Source organism: Pithys albifrons, chromosome 7 (assembly GCF_047495875.1).
Source record: "Pithys albifrons albifrons isolate INPA30051 chromosome 7, PitAlb_v1, whole genome shotgun sequence".
In the NCBI taxonomy this organism is placed as follows: domain Eukaryota; kingdom Metazoa; phylum Chordata; class Aves; order Passeriformes; family Thamnophilidae; genus Pithys; species Pithys albifrons.
Window position 1 is genome coordinate 56,809,209 of NC_092464.1, and position 17,840 is coordinate 56,827,048.

The window sequence follows — 17,840 nt, forward strand, 5'->3', positions numbered from 1 at the left end:
TCTCCTGCTCACACTCCTACCTCAGGAAATTTGGGATTTTTGTGGCTAGTTTTTTTTTATTTATGGGATGTTTCATTTTCATAGTTTTCTCCTATGTGCAGATCTTCAGGGCTGTGCTGAGGATCCCCTCTGAGCAGGGACGGCACAAAGCCTTTTCCACGTGCCTCCCTCACCTGGCTGTGGTCTCCCTGTTTCTAAGCACTGCCTCATTTGCTTGCCTGAAGCCTCCCTCCATGTCCTCCCCATCCCTGGATCTGGTGGTGGCAGTTCTGTACTCGGTGGTGCCTCCATCACTGAACCCCCTCATCTACAGCCTGAGGAACCAGGAGCTGAAGGATGCTGTGAGGAAAATGATGACTGGATGCTTTTAAGCAGGAAGAGACTGCCTGCTTTGCTCTGTCAGTGACACGCAGTGCATTTCATGACAGACCAAGTCTCTCCTCTTATATAATTTTCGCTTTTCCCCTTCTAACTTTGTTCTTATGAAAAAAAAAGTAACTATTAAATTTATCCCAGTTAATTAGCCACCCAGTCTTTTGTGGCCAAGGCCAAGGACTGCCCTGGGCATCCCATCAGAGGGGCCATTCCCCACCATGGATGCTTCTGCCCTGGACTGGGGCTGCACAGGGGGCTGTGGGACCAGCTGTGGGGCAGTGGGGCACAACGGGGCCATGGAATCTCTGCCAGGGGGTTAAAGGAAGGCCAGGCACAGACAAGGAATTCCTGGGCATGGCCTGTGCTGTGCACGTGGGACTGTGGGGAAGGCAAAGCTCCCCTGGAGTTGGTGGCTGCAGGAAAAGTCTAGAGCCAAAAGAGCCTCAGTGGCTGTGCTGGAGACCAAGGCTGAAGGAGGGAAATGCAGGACTGCTGTGGGATGGGGAGGGGGATTTAATTCCAGCAGACACTGCTGTGGGGCTGAGGGACTCCATGGCTTCTCTGCCTGAGTCTTCACTGGAAAGGTCTCTCAGGCCTCTGTGCTCAGGGAAAGCTTCAGGGAGGAGGAGAGCCCGTCTTGGCAGGAACCTCCTGCAATGGCAGAGGGACACATGGCAGTGTGTGCCCCTGCAGGGCACTGCCCTGGCCATGGCACAGGCTGGGAGCTGCCTGGCTGGGAGCGGCCCTGTAAGGCAGCTGTGGGTGGGCAGGAGCTGGGCAGGAGGCAGCCGTGTGCCCTGGCAGCAAGGGAGGCCAGGAGCACCCTGGGCTGTGGGACCAGCACAGCAAGGACGTGGCTTATCCTGGTTGCTGTGGCTGAGGAAAGATGCACAAAGAGCTGTGGAGTTTAGAAATTGTATCCTCTTTAATTTTTGTGTTTTGGCCATGAAAAGGAACTTTCTGTGGGTCTAAATCTGAGCACTTTTTTGTCCTCCCAAAGAGCACAGACCTGATGAGTTGTGGTTCCCACTCCAGTGGCACTTAGATCTTGCTCCACACCCAGAGCATGAAGCTCCCTTGTCCCTCAAAGTTCTTGAAAATGGAGGGATGAAGGACACAGGACAGACTGTGGGGATCAGTTGCAGGGCATGGCTAGGGATTTGGGGTGGTTGTTACCCCAGGGCAGGACCCAGCACTTGGCCTTGTTGAACCTCATCCAGTTGGCCTGGGCCCATCAATCCAACCTGTCCAGACCCCTCTGCAGAGCCTTCCTGCCCTCCAGCAGATCAGCAATCCCACATAACCTGTTGTCATCTGAACAAATGCTGCAGAACATGTCCAATAAAATTCCTGTAACCCCAAAATATTTGGATTAGTGGAGATTTAGCTCTGCACAACAAAGTAATTCATTCACTTTCTCTCTTTTCCTCCTGCTCTGAATCAAGGCAACTTCTGACTTCAGTGTGTGACTCACTTTGTGCAAAGAGCAAAATGGACAGAATTGGGGTAGGGAGCGCTTGGAGGGACCTTTAGATCTGTGCCTGACACATAACATGTTTTCCATTGGTCTAAAATTGCCTGCTGTGGAAAGTGGATGTCAGTGATGTGAACTTAAAATACAGCAGAGGAATTTCTTCTATTTTTGAGCTGTGCCTTCCTTTGGTTTTGTTTGCTGACAATACATGAACATCCCTGTGTGTCTCCTGCAGCTCTTTCTCCAAGTACAGCAGGTGGGAGTTGGTGCCCAGGAGCTGAAACCTGCAGGTCCAGCCTTTGGTGGAGGAAGCTCAGTTTCCACAAGGCTGCTTTGAGTGCCAGGGATGTGATGAGGGAAATGGTGGGGTGGGGATTAGGGATAAAGTCTGATGGATTGTCAGACATAAAGGGTCTTGATTTTCATATCTATTCACACTGAATTAGGAGATGCTCTGGGTCAATATCAATAGGGAATTGCTGATAATAATGTATAAACAGGCAAAAATAAACAGGCCACAAAAAAGACATATTTTTGCTTGTGATTTTTTTTTTTTAAGTATAAGATATTCACTTTGAATGCATTTCTGAGATATTTGTAATTGACCACAGAAGATTTGAAAATGTAAAAGTAAATTATTCCCAGGGGTTGGTTTTGTTAAAATGCCATCAGTGAAAAGAGACCATGAAGGGAATGAGCAGACAAGGAGACCATCCCTGGTGCTTGGGAACAATATCAATTGGGGTTTGCTGCTCTCAGTGTATAAACAGGAAAAAGGAAATTGGACAAAAAGTTATATTTCTTCATTTTTTTGTCACAGTAGTACACTGACTTTGAATACACTTCTGGGATCTGTCTAATGAAGCATAAAAGAATTGAAGCCTTAATATTAAATTATTCCCCAAGGCTTGTCTTGTTACGATGTTTTGAATGTTAATGAGCACTCTGGCACTGAATTCCTGAACTGAAGATTTGAAAACTGAAAAAACCTCTAAAAAAGCAAAATTCATCATCAAACCTTCAAGTTCCTGAGAGTGTCAGCAAGTCCCACTGAGGTCATGACTGAAAAGAGACCCCAGAGGGGAAGAGCAGACAAAAAGACCCTCCCTGGGTCTGGGGAAGCAGCAGCTCAGAGTTACTGGTTACAGGTGGAAAAAGGACTGTGGAATGTGGCTGTGAAAGTGCCTGATGGACTTTGCCAAGCAGGACAGCCAAGCCCTGCCACCCATCTCTGGTTCCTCACAGGATGCTCCTGGAGCAGAGTGATGTGGGGTGTGGAATGGGGAGTGCAGGAGAGCAGTAGGACACCTCCACAGCTCTATGGAGTGGGTGAGGAGGTGACAAGTCCTGGGGCTGTAAGGAACTGGTGTCTTCTCATAGGCTGTCAAGCCCCAGGAAACTGCCCTGTTGCAGAAAAGCACAGTGAAGAGCCAAAGTGTGTGAGAGCAGGAGAGGGCACAGCAGTGTCCCTTCCACAGCCAGGCCTCCAGGGACACACCTGAAGGAGCAGCAGAGCAGGGTCTGGGCTTTGTCTTTGTTTCCTGGACACCCTGGGCAAGGGGCCCCAGGGCAATTGTCACAGATCACCCCCTGCAAACACCATTCCCAGAACTGGCCTCTCACTCACCACTGACAGGTTGTTTGTCCCTCCATGGGGACACCAAATGAGCAGCTCACAAGGCCATGCTGCAATTGTAGAGAGGAGACTTCAGCATTCACAGTGTGTGTGTGGGGGAGATGAACCCAAGAGAACACAAAGATCATCAGCTCATCCTGGAGGTGCTGGGAAGGGCTGTGGGACACACAGTGTCTTGAGGTCACTTCACTCTGGGCCCCGCATCCCCTGAAAAACCCCCAGGATGCAGCACTGGGATGTGCTTCTGAGCACAGAGCTCCCCCTGTGTCCATCCCTCAGGCCGTGGGGCATCTCAGAGAGGGGCAGAGCAGGTGACACCCCACAGGGCTGAGGTGCCTCCAGTCCATGGCAGTGGCAGTGAGAGCCCAGGGAGAGACTGTGACTCCTGCAATGATCTCCCCATGGGTGTAAAAGGGAAAGACTCTCTGATCACCCCTGGGTGCATGAGAATCCCACAATCCCAGTTCAGAGGTGGATGCCTTGCTGGACCTTGACATTTCTGTGAGTGACTCCAGGAACAAACTCCACTGGCCCAGTGAGATTCATCTCAGTGATCTTGGACAGTTCATTGCAAGTGCTCCTGAACTGCTGCATCACCCTTGCCTGGGATTCTGGGCTGTGCTCTCAAAAGGGCCAGAGCAATCTGAGAGGTTCTGGGGTCCTTGGAAAATGCAGATGCCAAGCCCATTTTTAAGAAGAGCAAAATGAGAATGGGGAGAATTACAGGCTGCCCATCAAGCCGCTCTCTCACTGCCCTTCCCAGATGGACAGGGGAGAGAGAATAAGATGAAAAATGACTCATGGGTTGGGATAAGGTACTTTACTAAATCAAAAGCCAAAGTTTGCACACAAACAAAGAAAGAGGAAAATAAGGCAGGTTTGTTCTCTGCTCCCCATCATCAGTGATGTCTGGCCATGTCCCAGCAAGCCAGGCTTCAGCACACGGAGCAGCTGCTCAGCAGGCAAACATTGGAAACAATGAATGCCCCCCTTCCTCCTCCTGTCCTCATCTTTTATATCTGAGCTGACATCCCATGATCTGGAATATCCCTCTGGTCACTCTGGCTCAGCTGGCCTGGCTCTGTCCCTTCCCAGGATCTTTTTCTTTGTCTGAGGAAGGAACGTTGCAGTGCTGGGGCTGTGCCAGCCCTGCTCTGCCGTAGCCAAATCATTGGTGTGTTCTCAGCACCTTTCCAGCTCCCAACACAAAGCACAGCACTGGGAGGGCTGCTGTGGGGAAATGAGCTCCAGCTCAGCCAGACCCAAAATATTTCCATAATGTTCCTTAGTGTCCCAGGATTTCTTTGGTTCCATGAGGCCTTGCAGTGTCCAGGTGACATCCTGGTTCCCTGAGGTTCCACAGTGTGACAATGATCTCTTGATTCTATGAAGTTAAAAACTGTCTCAAGACCCCTTTGGTTCCAAGAGGCCCCACAAGTCAGAATGAACCCTTTGGTTCCGTGAGCTCTGCAGTGTCCCAGGATACCTTTGGTTCCTTCAGGCCCTGCAGTGTCCCAATGGTCCCATTTTCCATGAGTTTCCACAGTGTCCCAGAGTCCCTTTTGTTCCATGAGGCACTGAAAGGTCAAAACTGCCTCTTGGTTCCATAAATTTCTGTAGTGTTACAATTGCACGATGATTCCATCAGATTTCAAAATATTCCAGGATTCCTTTGAATCCATGAGACCCTGTAGTGTCATAAAGGCCCCTTGATTCCATGAATTTCTGCCGTGTCCCAGGGTTCCTTGCAGTCCATGAGGCCCTGTAGTGTCACAATGATCCCTGGATTCCATGAGGCTCCACAGGGTCACAGTGGGCTTCTGTTTCCTTGAGGTCCTGCAGGGTCACAATGGAACTTTGATTCCATGAGGTTCCCAAGTGTCAGAATGGCCCCTTGGTTCCAAGGCTTTCCCCAGTGTCCCAGGGTTCCTTTGGTTCCTGAGAGAAGATTGCTGGGGGTGAAATTAGGAGTATCAAGTTATCCCACAGAAGTTGCAATGGTACACAAATTATAGGTAAAGGTCCATCAGGAGTGTTTGCACAGTATGTGTTTCAACACCCTCAGCATTACCTGAACTTGGTTTTACCTCACCAAAATCTTTCCTCTCTGTTGGCCAAGCCCCCCTCCCTTCCCCGAAATATCCCATCCCTTTTGTCCCAGTTCCTTCTGACCTCCCCAAATCCTTCACCTGGATGGGCTCAGCTTTGTGACACCCTTCATGACCCCTGAGCATCTGCCTGCCCAGCTTGGCCAGTCAGTTCTGGGAACACACCTGACAGCCCAGCCCCCAAGGGGACAGGATGTTCTGCTGTGCTGGAGAGGACCCTCGTCAGCCTGGCCAGCAGTGCTGCAGGGGGGGATTCCCTGCCCCTCCCCAGCTGGTCCTTCCTGCCCAGCAGCTCCTGTTCCAGAAGGGTTCACAGACACTCTGGGGGACTTTTCACACTTGGGTCCTTGAGCTGCCCTGGGGCATCTCTGGGGCAGTGGCCAACTCTGTGACTGCTCTGGGAAGTCATGGCCTGAAGCCAGGAGTGTGGGTTTTAGGAGGTAGTTGAAACCTCTGCAGACAAGAAATCCTGGTAACTGTTGAAGACTTCCTTGCCTAGCATTATGATGTGCTGTTTATTTTTAATTTCAAGGGTTTTTTCATAGTTTTCTTTCTACTGAAAACACCACACACTTGTTCTATTAATCTGATTCACTCACTGTTTATGTGAAAATATTTGTGCAGCTTTTTATCAGAGGACATTTCCTACCAGTGTTTTGAATGCAGAAACATTGCTCAGAGGAGCTACTGAACTTCTCTGGGATGGTTTCATATCCCTAATTTTGCCTCTTCTCTTCTTCCTCCCCCAATTTGCCTTCCATGATCTCTCCAAGCTGCGTGTGCCTGGGAATGTTTTCACAGTCCTGAGCTCTGGGCCATGTCAAAGGGGACAAATGCACCTTCTGGAGAACACTGTCACTCCTGCTCACAGAGCCTCTCTGACTGCACAGGGGAGATTCCCCCAGGCTGTTTCCTGGTGTGGGAAGAAAGGGACATAAAGGCAGAGCAGAGGGATGGAGAAGACATGGACATTTGCAATGGGCATGCTCAAGGATGGTGAGGTAAATGTCTCTGGGACAGGGAGGTTGTTCCTGCAGTCACACCCAGAAATGTCAGGGCTCTGACAGGTGCCCACACCTGAGCTGGGCTCATGCCCTGCTCACACCCCCAGGGCTGTTCAGAGACACGAGTCCTTCCCTTGCACACACACAGACAGTTCCTGGCAGCAGGTGCAGTGTCTCCCTGGGCTCCTGCTGCCACTGCCCGGGGCTGGAGGCACCTCAGCCCTGCAGAGCCCCCACCCTGCACACTCACACACTTCAGCTCAACATTTGGCTTTCCCTCTTCCTGGCCATTCCCAGTCCAACCTCCTCCTGGTCTCCCGATCTCCCTGTGCCTGCCCAAGCCCAGCAGAGCAGCACAGTCATGTCTGGCCCTCCAGCGAGAAATGGAGGAAATGGAGGTCAGGGACAGTGACCCTGTCTGTGGAATGCTCAGGAGATCTTCAGGTCGGGCATCTCCTGCAGCCACAGGGACAGGGCAGCCTCTTTCCATGGCTCCTCTGCACACACAGGCTGTCCTGCTCTTCTCCTCACACATCCCATCTCCCCACGGAGCCTTTCCCCAGGGGAATACGTCTGTGCTGGCCTGACCAGCCATTCCTGCAGCCCCTCCCTGTGCTCCCCACAGCCCCCAAGCTGGGGATGCTGCTCTGCAGGGCACAGGGGCTGTGGTGCCTGGGGCCATGGGGGGGCTCTGCTGGGCTGTGCCGGTCAGGCTGGGAGGCAGAGCCAGCTGATGGTGGTCCCTGCCACTGACCCCCTGCCACACAAGCTCTTGGGTGCTCAGAGGGGCCCTGCCTTGTTCCAATGTTGGGAGATGGGTCTGGGGGCTGCGCTGGATCCAGACCATGAATGCTTATGGAAAGTAAAATGAATCCCAAGACTCCTTTCCCTCAACCTGCTGTATTCCCTGGGGTTGCAGGGCTCTTTTTTCTAGTTCACACTCAGATGTAGAATATTATCTCTAGGTAAGTCCGAGCTGGACAGGCCTGTTCTCATTGGGCTCTATTCACTGTCAGCTCCTGCTCACACTGTTGCTGCAGGTCTCGTGTTCTCCTGGCAGCTCCAAAGTGTCTTAAGCAAATCACTTACCTGCCATCAGCCCTGTCACAAGCTGTTGAGCCCCAGGAAGGTTAATCTCATCTGCATGGTCTCTGGCCATCAACAAGTAAAACCTGAACCAGAACTAAGTCCTTTGAAAGTCACACTGGGACCCTGATCTCATCACACTGAGCCATGGGCAGACAAAGCAGCACAAGGAGCCTCTTGAATGTCTCTTTGTTAGGCATGTTCTTAAGATCAACTTCAGAGGAAGCCCAAAGCCTTCCTGCCCTGCCCTCAGGAGTTGCCCTTTCCTGATGGAGCTGCTGTTGTGCAGCCCAGCTGTGTCCCAGCAGTGCCCATGGCCTGTCCCTGGCTGTGAGCCCAGGATGGACACATAGCAGGATGTGACCAAGCTGGCAGAGGACCAAGGCCTTGGACCAACACAAGGGCTTAGGAGAGTGTGGAAGCAGAAAGGGCAGCTCTGAAGAGTCCCCTCTTCTCTGTAAACATGCACTGTCCTGCAGTGAGCTGTCCTTTCTGAATGCCTAAGAAGAAGGATCAAACAAGTCACTGCACTGTCCTTTATTTTGTGTAACTACTCAAGTACAAAAAATCCTCATTTAGACCAGTCTCTGGGTCAAACTCCAAAGAAAAACACTAGATTAGAATGGAGATTAATTGTGCACACACTTATCACAAGATGAACCCATGACCCCCAACAAATGCTGAGAAAACAGGATGAGGCTGTAATGAGTTCCAGTCCAAACACTATGCAGTCAGCAGCAGAAACAACAGTTTTATGTTTTTGGAGAGCATCAAGTCATCATTTTCCTCACAGCATCCTTGAGCTCCTGGTTCCTCAGGCTGTAGATGAGGGGGTTCAGTGTTGGAGGCACCACCGAGTACAGAACTGACACCACATCCAGAGATGGAGAGGACATGGACGGAGACTTCATGTGGGCAACCACATCAGAGCTGAGAAACAGGGAGACCACGGCCAGGTGAGGGAGGCACGTGGAAAAGGCTTTGTGCCGTCCCTGCTCAGAGGGGATCCTCAGCACAGCCCTAAAGATCTGCACATAGGAGAAAACTATGAAAACAAAATAACCAAACACTAAACAGGCAGTAACCAGAAGGAGCCCAAGTTCCCTGATGTAGGAGTGTGAGCAGGAGAGCTTGAGGATCTGGGGGATTTCACAGAAGAACTGGCTCAGGGCATTGCCCTGGCACAGGGGCAGGGAAAATGTATTGGCTGTGTGCAGCAGAGCATTGAGAAACGCAGTGGCCCAGGCAGCTGCTGCCATGTGGGCACAAGCTCTGCTGCCCAGGAGGGTCCCGTAGTGCAGGGGTTTGCAGATGGCAACGTAGCGGTCGTAGCACATGATGGTGAGGAGGGAAAACTCTGTTCCAATGAAGAAAATAAGGAAGAAGACCTGTGCAGCACATCCCATGTAGGAGATGGTTGTGGTGTCCCAGAGGGAGTTGTGCATGGCTTTGGGGACAGTGGTGCAGATGGAGCCCAGGTCTGTGAGGGACAGGTTGAGCAGGAAGAAGTGCCTGGGGGTGTGCAGGTGGTGGTCGCAGGCTACGGCGCTGATGATGAGGCCGTTGCCCAGGAGGGCAGCCAGGGAGATGCCCAGGAAGAGCCACAAGTGCAGGAGCTGCAGCTGCCGCGTGTCTGCCAATGGCAGGAGGAGGAACTGGCTGATGGAGCTGCTGTTCGACATGAGCTTCCTCTGGCAATGGAGCACTGTTCAAGAAGGAAAAGATAGTGACAATTTAGGACAGATTTCTAAGGACAAAATCAGCCAATATCTCATAGAATTTCCAGCCCACTCTCCCAATTTCAGATTCATTTGGTCTCTCTGGGCTGATTGTGCTGCTCCAGCGAGTTAGGTCAGCCCTGATGCAGTGGGCACACAGAATCTGGCTTGTGAAAGCTCCAGTAGTCACAAGGAGTGCCAGGTGTAAGAACATTTCACTCTCTGCTCTTGTGGCAGAAGATTCTGTGCTGCAGAAACAGGTTTAGCTGAACGTAATAGTGAGTTTGTGATAAGCGAGAACGCCACAAAAATAACTGCTAAGAGAAGGTGTTTGCACCAGTTAGCAGCAGGTATTTATTTCTGAGCAGAAAGCAAAGCTGCAAAACTTCAAGCAGAGGCTTGCTCACCGGGCAGGTGTCTAAGGAGGCTGTATTATACATTTGAACATAATTGATTACAACATCTCATTGCATATTGATTACAGGTGGGGTCTGGGTAGAGCTGGGGCGGTGTTTTCTTCTGGCTTCAGTTCTGTGGAGGGGTCCTTCTGTTCTTCATCCCCAAAAGGAGGGTCCCAGGTAGTCTTCCTCTCCTTGACCCAGCTTGGTTCCTTTCATAGGTGACCCAGCCAAAACTAGTAGAAAAACTCTTGGCTAGCTACCATTTTGCTCTATTCAACTGTCCACCATTACCTGATTAATTCGGCTCCAGGCTACAGTACAGAGAACTGAACAACAATCATGTCCTAGTAAAGAGAACAGAACATGCTTGGTAGTAAGGCTGGAGCAAACAGGTCTGGAACTTATGGAGGGGGTTTGGTTATTGGCCCTTGTTCCTTCTTGGTTTCTTTGAGGTTTTTGTTCTAGTTGTTTGATTTGTGTTTTTTTTTCTATTGCCATATCAATCAAGTGGTATTATTAAGTCTCGAAATTCTAATTTTTGGTGAATGAAAGTGTGAACATCCTTAGGACGGGACAGATAATAGTGCTCAGCTCTCAGTGTTTTAGTTCATAGTCAGCACAGATAGATACAGTGTTGAATGCTCTGTTTCCCATCTGCCCTGCACTTCCATTTGTGGTGCCTCAGAGCTGATTAAAGAGAAAAATATCTGTGCAGGTTCTGGTGACAATGTCAGAGCAACCCTGAGGAGGCTGGAAAAGGGACACTGATGGTGCCTGTAGGGCACAGTGTGGTGATTTCTCAGGTTGCCTGTTTTCTTCAGTTCTAATTGTAGAAGATGGAGAATTTCTGTGCCTGCTGCTGGACTGAGAAATTAATTTCTGTGTCCCATTGCCTACCAGGGCAAGCCAGAGCAGAAGACATAAAGAGCAGTATCAATTCCAGTCATGTGTCACAAAACCTTCTGTGCTTCTTTAAAACTCCATTCTTGAATGTCCTGTTGTGATTTGGAGCTGTGAGCAACCGGCCACCTTCAGCACCCTGAGAGTGGAAGGATCCTGCCATCACCTATCCTGGTTTGTTCCTTCTCCCCTAGCTCTGTGAGCAGCTCCCCAGGCTGGCTGAGAGATGATCCTGGCAGGCAGCAGAGTCCCTGCCCCAGCACAGCACCCTGGGCTGCAGGACCCTGCTCTGCCCCACAGACCTGGGCACCCCTGGCTGCACTCCCAGCTCCACAGCTATTCCAAAGTGTCCACCAACAGCACCCTCCTCACACATCATATCAGCTGGGGCTGCGCCAGCTTTAGGAGATGCCTCCAGGAGCTGCCCCTGCATTGCCCTGCACCCACAGACTCACCGTGTCCAGCACTGCAAAGATTTCTCCTCCATGAGCTCTGAGTCATCCTCCCAATGCTGAGCCCCTTTAAGCTCTGTCTGTGCCCTGCTGGTGTCCCTGAGCTGCCCTGGCAGTGCCCTGAGCCCTGCTGGGCTGTGCACAGGAGCTGCTCCTGGGCAGAGCTGTCTCTCTGCAGCGCTGCCCACTTGCCAGGAACTCCCTGTGTGCCAGGAGCCCAGCCCAGCTCAGCAGCACAGCAACAGCCCAGGGCAATTAATGGCCCTCTGGGGGGTTTGTGTTGTTTACATTAAACTCAGTCCATCAGACTAAGTTCAAACAACTTCTCAAGAACTCAAATTGACAATTAAACACTGAAGTTTCTTGTAGTGCTAATGGGTCCCATTGAGGAACAGGACTGAGAAAGTGTCCCCAGATTCCAGTTAGAGCAGAAGACTGGAAGGAGTGATGGCAGGGATAGACAAGGAAGGGAAAGATGACTCTCATGGTTAATAAAACTGGCTGTGTTTCAGAATTCAAAGGGCTTAAGGCCTGAACCCCAGGACCTGGGAAGGGAGATCTTCGCCCTCCCTCATTCCTCCAGGCCCTTCCTGAGGCACTGGGATGTGGGATGTGCAATGCCAAGGGCAGGAGGATGGGGTGGCACCTCCCAGGCTGCTGAGCAGGGACAAGGAGGCAATGAGGCCCCAGGACTGCAAGGCTCACTTGTCTCCTCATGCCATCACGGGCACACACAGCAGCCATGGCCAAAGGCCTGCACAAGTTGGCTCTCTTGGGGCCTTTCAGCTTCTGCACATCCCTGTCTCCTCTCCAGCCCAGGCTGTCCTACGGTGTCCATGCCCTGCCCCTTTCCCTGCAGGCTGTCGGCATCCCCCGGCTGCCCCACCTCGCTGGCCCCTTCCTGCACTGACATCTCTCCCTCCTCCCTGGCTCTGCCTTGGAACACAAAGCCTTGGACTGATCCAGACTCCTTCAGGGGGATGTGTTGCACCACAGCACTGCCCTTGGGCAGAAATTCCTTTCTCCTTGTGTGCAGTCTGGACCTCCCCAGTTGCCCTTGAAGTCCTCTCAAGTTTCTCCTGTTCCTTCTGAAATCTCAACACCACTTGTCCCACAGCTTGTGCTTGAGGTCTCCAAACCCCTCTCTGGTCACTCTCCAAGATGTTTAGCCATGAAAATGTAGTGCTCTTAGTGCAGGAGAAACAGAGTGACACTTTTTGCCAAGGGTTGTATTGGCAGAACGAGGCACAGGAACTGGAACTCAATGAGGTCATGCCGTGAGTGCCCCCCACAAAGCAGGACTCTGAGCCAAGTTAATGTGGGATAAGATAAAAAGGTACATTCTTTAATGTCCAGGCTTAGGGATTTTAGGAATACATGATGACATCTTTGTGCACCCTCTCCTCAGAACACTGATTTCCATGGTTTTTATAATATTGCCCACCCAACCCTCAGTTTACACATCTCTCAGTCCAGCCCCAGTCCCACCCCTGTGCCATCTCCCAGGATTTTGGGGCTGGGGTCAGTGGGACCCTCTGTCTTCATTCGCTTCTTCCTCGGGCTTTGGAGTTTTTCCAGTGTTCTTAGACTCAAGGTTGTTGGTTTATGTTTGGTCTTGTTCTGCAGGCCTTTCTGATAGTCTGCACCTCTTGCATCTTGAAGAGAGCCTAAAGAGCTAAAAGAATTTGAGCTACTAGTCTGTGGTAGGGGTTAGGATGTATAAACAATGAACTTAAGCTGTTACAAATATGAACACTACATTTGCTACAGTTACTGTGTTCTTCAAATCTATAAAAGTGAAGAATCAGAAACCACTTCGGCATCAGAGTGGAGATTTGCACTGGATTTAAGGAAGAAATATTTTGTGCTGAGGGTGGCAGGAACCTGGGCCAGCTTACAAAGTGGAAACCCCATCTGTGAAGCTGTCCAAGGGTGGGATTTTTGTGCAGTCTGAACTTGTGGAAGGTGTCCCTGGCTAATGGAAGTGGACTTGGACTAGTGGTTGTTTTAGCTCTCTTCCAGCCCAAAAAGTTTCATTATTCTTTTATTCCTATGTCCCCAGTTCCTTCTCCACAGGGCTGCAAATACCTACATACACCATGCTGGCATTTTAATGTGACCTAATCCCCAATACTTTGTGAAAATGGAAAAATTGGCATTTTAGGGTTATGAGGTTCTATGTTTTTGGAGGAACCTTTCAAAATTCAAAAGTTTCAAAGAAACCAATAGAGATTTCCAACATCTCTGCATGAAAGGTTCCCCAAGTGATCAGTGATGGCCTTGCAGCTGAGGATGGGCAACCAGAATGTGCATTTGGGGACAGTGCAAGACTTGTCATGGGAAGTCTAGGGAAAGATCAAAGTGATTTGTGAAGGAACAGGTGTGAGTAAAGAGAGAGAAAAGGGGATGGAAGGAGCTGATCATGTGCAAACAGGTGACTGGTCAGTGACCGTCCCTGGCCATGCCCTGCAACTGACCTAATTGCCTGTCCCATTTTCTTAATCCCTCCATTCCCAAGAAATCTCTGGGACAAAAGAACTCTGTGTTCTGGGAACAGACGGCGGTTCAAGTTTCACTGGAGTTGGAGCCACAAATCACCAGGTCTTGTGTCCTTTTTGTGCCCAGACACTGGTGAGACTGGTGTGTGTGCCTGTGGATATTCCTTCCCTGGAAGACGAGGAAGAAACAGGCAGAAGTTTAGGTTTAGTTCACACTGTTCTAACCTGGTTCTGTTAGTCTGCATTGAGTTCCAAGCTTCCCGGGGAGGCTCCGTCCCTGTGTTTCCATGGTGACATCAAGGGATCCTGCCCGGTCCCCACCAAGACTGGGACTGCCGTCAATGGGGGGGCTCCCCCTGCCCACGTGTTCGGGTGGGGGTGGCTGGTGGTGGTGGCGCCCCGGGGGGAGCCGCCGGCCCCGGGATGGGCTGAGGTGTAGCGATAGCAGCGCCACACAGGGCCGCGGCAGATAAAAGCTGCGTAAAAGCTGCCATGGATGGCTCTGGCCCCGGTGGGGTTTGTGTGGGTTACGGACCCCCCAGGGCCCCCAGCGCCGGGCTGTGAAGAGTGGCATGGGCCCTGCTGGACCGGTGCTGGCTCTGGGGACCCAACAATGGGCTGCGGCGGGTCCCGGCCAGACAGAGACGCGCGGCCGGCCGGCAGAGCCGGGTTGCACCCGCCATGACCTCGCTACCGCCACAAGGTTTCACCTTCTCCACCAGTTTGGAACCCCCGTCCCGGAGTCAACCCCCAAGGGACTTGTTATTGGTTGTATTAAGTTATTGACTCTTGCATTGTCAAACCACTTTCAAGTTTACACCCCTTTTGCCAAGCCACTCCCTCATCCTTGTCCTTATACCTAGTCCCAAACCGAAAGTAAAGGCTTTTGGCAATTTTCCACCACTCCTCGTGTGCGTCTGGATTATTTCCCGGGAGCCGCTTCCCGATTTGGATCCCGAGACCCCTGTAGTACCCAAGGATTTCTGTCCCTCCTTCCACAGGTAATATACTCTCGTCTTTTCCCCCGAGTTCCAAACTAAGTTCTCTGTTTAATAAAGCCCCCTCATTTCTTTTAGGGTACATGGGGACACAGCCTGTTCCTGGAGCTTAATATTGCCTTCTTAAAGCAGCTCCAGCCTTCCTGGACTCCTCTGTTCTTTAGGACTGACTCCCAAGGGATTCCATCAATCAATCTCCCAGGCAGGCCACAGTCTGCCCACCATCAGTGCCAGGTGTCAGTTCTGCTGCCCCCTCCTTCCTCACCCAAATGGAAAATGCTGCCCTTCAGTGTCTCTGTGCCCAAGATGGCCCCAACCACCACATCCCCCACCAGTCACAGAATCACAGAATGGTTTGTGTTGGGAGAAACCTTAAAGAACAGCTCATTCCAACCTCCATCATGGGCAGGGACAGCTTTCACTAGACCAAGGTGTTCAGAGCCCCATCCAACATGACCTTGAACAACTTCCAGGGATGGAGCAACCAGAACTTCTCTGAGCAACCTGTGCCAGGGCCTCACCACACTCACCATAAACAATTTCTTCCTAATATCTCATCTAACCCTTTCCTCTATCAGGGTGAAGACATTCCCCCTTGTCCTGTCACTCCAGGCCCATGTAAATAGTCTCTTTCTAACTTCCTTGTTGGTTCCCTTAAGTCCTGGAAGGCCACAATTAGGTCACCCCAAAGGTCTTCCATTCTCCAGGCTCAACAATCCCAATTCTTTCAGCCTTCCCTCATGGCAGAGCTGCTCCATCCCTCTGATCATCTTCGTGCCTCCTCTGGACTTGCTCCAACAGCTCCATGTCCTTGCTGTGCTGGGACCCCAGAGCCGGAGGCAGCTCTGCAGGTGGGGCAACATCCAACCAGGTGTGTTCCAGCAAGGACAGTGTGGAACCCCATGGAAACACCACAGAACCTGCTGGAACCAAGGGGCCCGTCTGACATGTGGGGTCTCATGGAATCAAAGGAACCCTGAGAAACTGTGGAACCTCATCAAATCAAGGGGTAATTGTGACACTTCAGCGTCAAATGGTCATTGTCAAACTGCAGGGTGTCATGGAACCAAAGGAATTCTGGAGCACCACAGACCTCATGGATCCAAGGGGCCCCTGACACACTGCAGATACCTACGGAGCACAAGGAACCTGAGGACAACATGAAATACCATAGAAGCAAAAGGCCATTGTGACACTGCAGGGAGTTATGGAGCTGAAAAGGCAACTTCATTGCCAGGACAGGCTCCTCATGGGCTCACTGGAGGAGATCATTGGAGGCCATGATTGCACAAACCTCTCTAAAACTCAGTATCAAAAGGAAAGCCCAACTAGCCCTAAAAAACTGAAGCACTTTGAAGAACTAATGAGCTCCACTGAGTGTCATTACTGACAAAGCCTCTCAAGGGACTAATTAAAGCAGATAATTGGAGGCTATAATTCCATAAATCTCTCATGGACTTACTGTCAAAAAGAATACTTTAATAAACCTTGAGTACCTTGAAGCATTAATGAGCCCCACTGAGTGTGGTTATTGACAAAAGAATCTCAAGGGATTCTCTACAGCAGGTCACAGGAAGACAAAATTGCACAAACCTTTCAGAGACACAAAGTCAAAAGCAAAGCCCAAATCAGTTTGAAAAACCTGCAGACCCTTGAAACATTAAGGAGCCCCCCCCCCTATGGGCCATTCCTGACAAAGCCTCCCCAGGGACTCCTTCCAGCAGATCCCTGGAGGCCATGATTGCAGGGAGGTAAAGGCTCTGTGCAGGCAGCTCAGATGCTGAGAAAAGCCTGGCTTGGCTGGATGAAGTTTCCTTAATTCCTTTTCACAGTTCCTTCAGCTTTAGGAAGTGCTGTCAGTGAGACTGGCACCCCATAAGAAGGGCTCTGGCAGATTGCTGGGAGCAAAGACAGCTTGCCCTGGGCCCCAGCCATGATCTTGGCAGCACTGAGACGTCTGAGAGTTAAAAATAGTAGGCTGTATCTTTGAGAACATTTGGCAACAAGCAGGGATTGCTGGTATGTGGATAACATGCATGGAAATGTTTGCTTTGAGTTAAAGCATTACATTAAAATAAATGTGAGTATCTCAATGTCTTGGGTTGCAAGGAGAATATTTATTTTTTCTGTATATTTGTATCATTCAGTTGGTAGTTTAGAAAACAATCATGTGGTGAGTTTACTCTCATGTGAAGACTGATTTTATATTGTAATTTTTGAATCACATCTCAATGAGACAGATAAAACTCACAGGAAAATGGCACAAGTACTATGGGAAAATAAGCAAAGTATTAGGACCATGTGTTTGTGTGAATTCAGGATTTTCTCTTGAAGAAATGGCCTGTGATAACTGGACACTTTATTGCATGTTCTCTGACCTGCTTCTCATCAGTAATACCTCAGAGTTTAAGAAGACTTCTCCAAGGGTGTTACTGCTGGCTGAGAGATGCAGCAGCATCCTCAGTCCTCACCTGGGAGAGGATATTCCCTCCCCAGGCCAAACTGAGTTTCTGAAACACCTCTCAGCTGAGTTGTCACTTCTTTAGAAGAAACCTGTGATGGAGGTGCTGCCTTGTAGCTCACACCCTGTCTGTGTGCCCTGCAGGGAGTCTCTGTGCTCTGGGAGGGTGGGGAATGCAAAGGAAAGGCTCAGCTCCCCAGGCAGCAAGAACATTGCTCTGCCTCTGTGGGGGCTTGCACGGGTCTGCAAAGTGTTGCAGGGCTGGGATCGGAGGGAATGAATCTCTGGCTGGATTTGTAAGGGGTCAGGAATCCAAGTGACAGAGAAGGAAGGTAAGGAATGTTGAACTATCTGTGATTCATGCAGAAATTATAAAAGCCTGACCTGCACAGGAAAATTGGATATTGTGGGGAAATCACCCACTTTGAAGCATTTCTTCCCTAAATGACTTGAAAACTGCATTGCTGAAAAGGGGCATTGCTTGCACCAACCTGTGTCTTAACACCATGAAAACTTTTTATTTAGACATAAACTGTTGCTTATCTGTCTTGCTAAAATGCCCTGGGGATGCATCAGAGTCACCTGATTCACTGGAAGAGAGATGCCCCTCCCCAGGTAAAAGGGAAGGATTCAGATCTACAACAGTCTCCCAAATCTTTGTGGTCTGACAGAGCACCAGGGGGTGAGCTCTTACATGTGAGGAGAGCTGGGATTAATCTCTCTGCCTAA

The 17,840-nt window shown here is 50.5% G+C and overlaps 1 protein-coding gene across 1 annotated transcript in view; it reads left to right on the top strand.

Moving 5' to 3' along the window:
* The window catches only part of LOC139673813 (zinc finger protein 850-like), a 408,695-nt gene that overhangs the window by 50,679 nt on the left and 340,176 nt on the right, over positions 1 to 17,840 (top strand). The gene's annotated exons all lie outside the window — the stretch shown is intronic.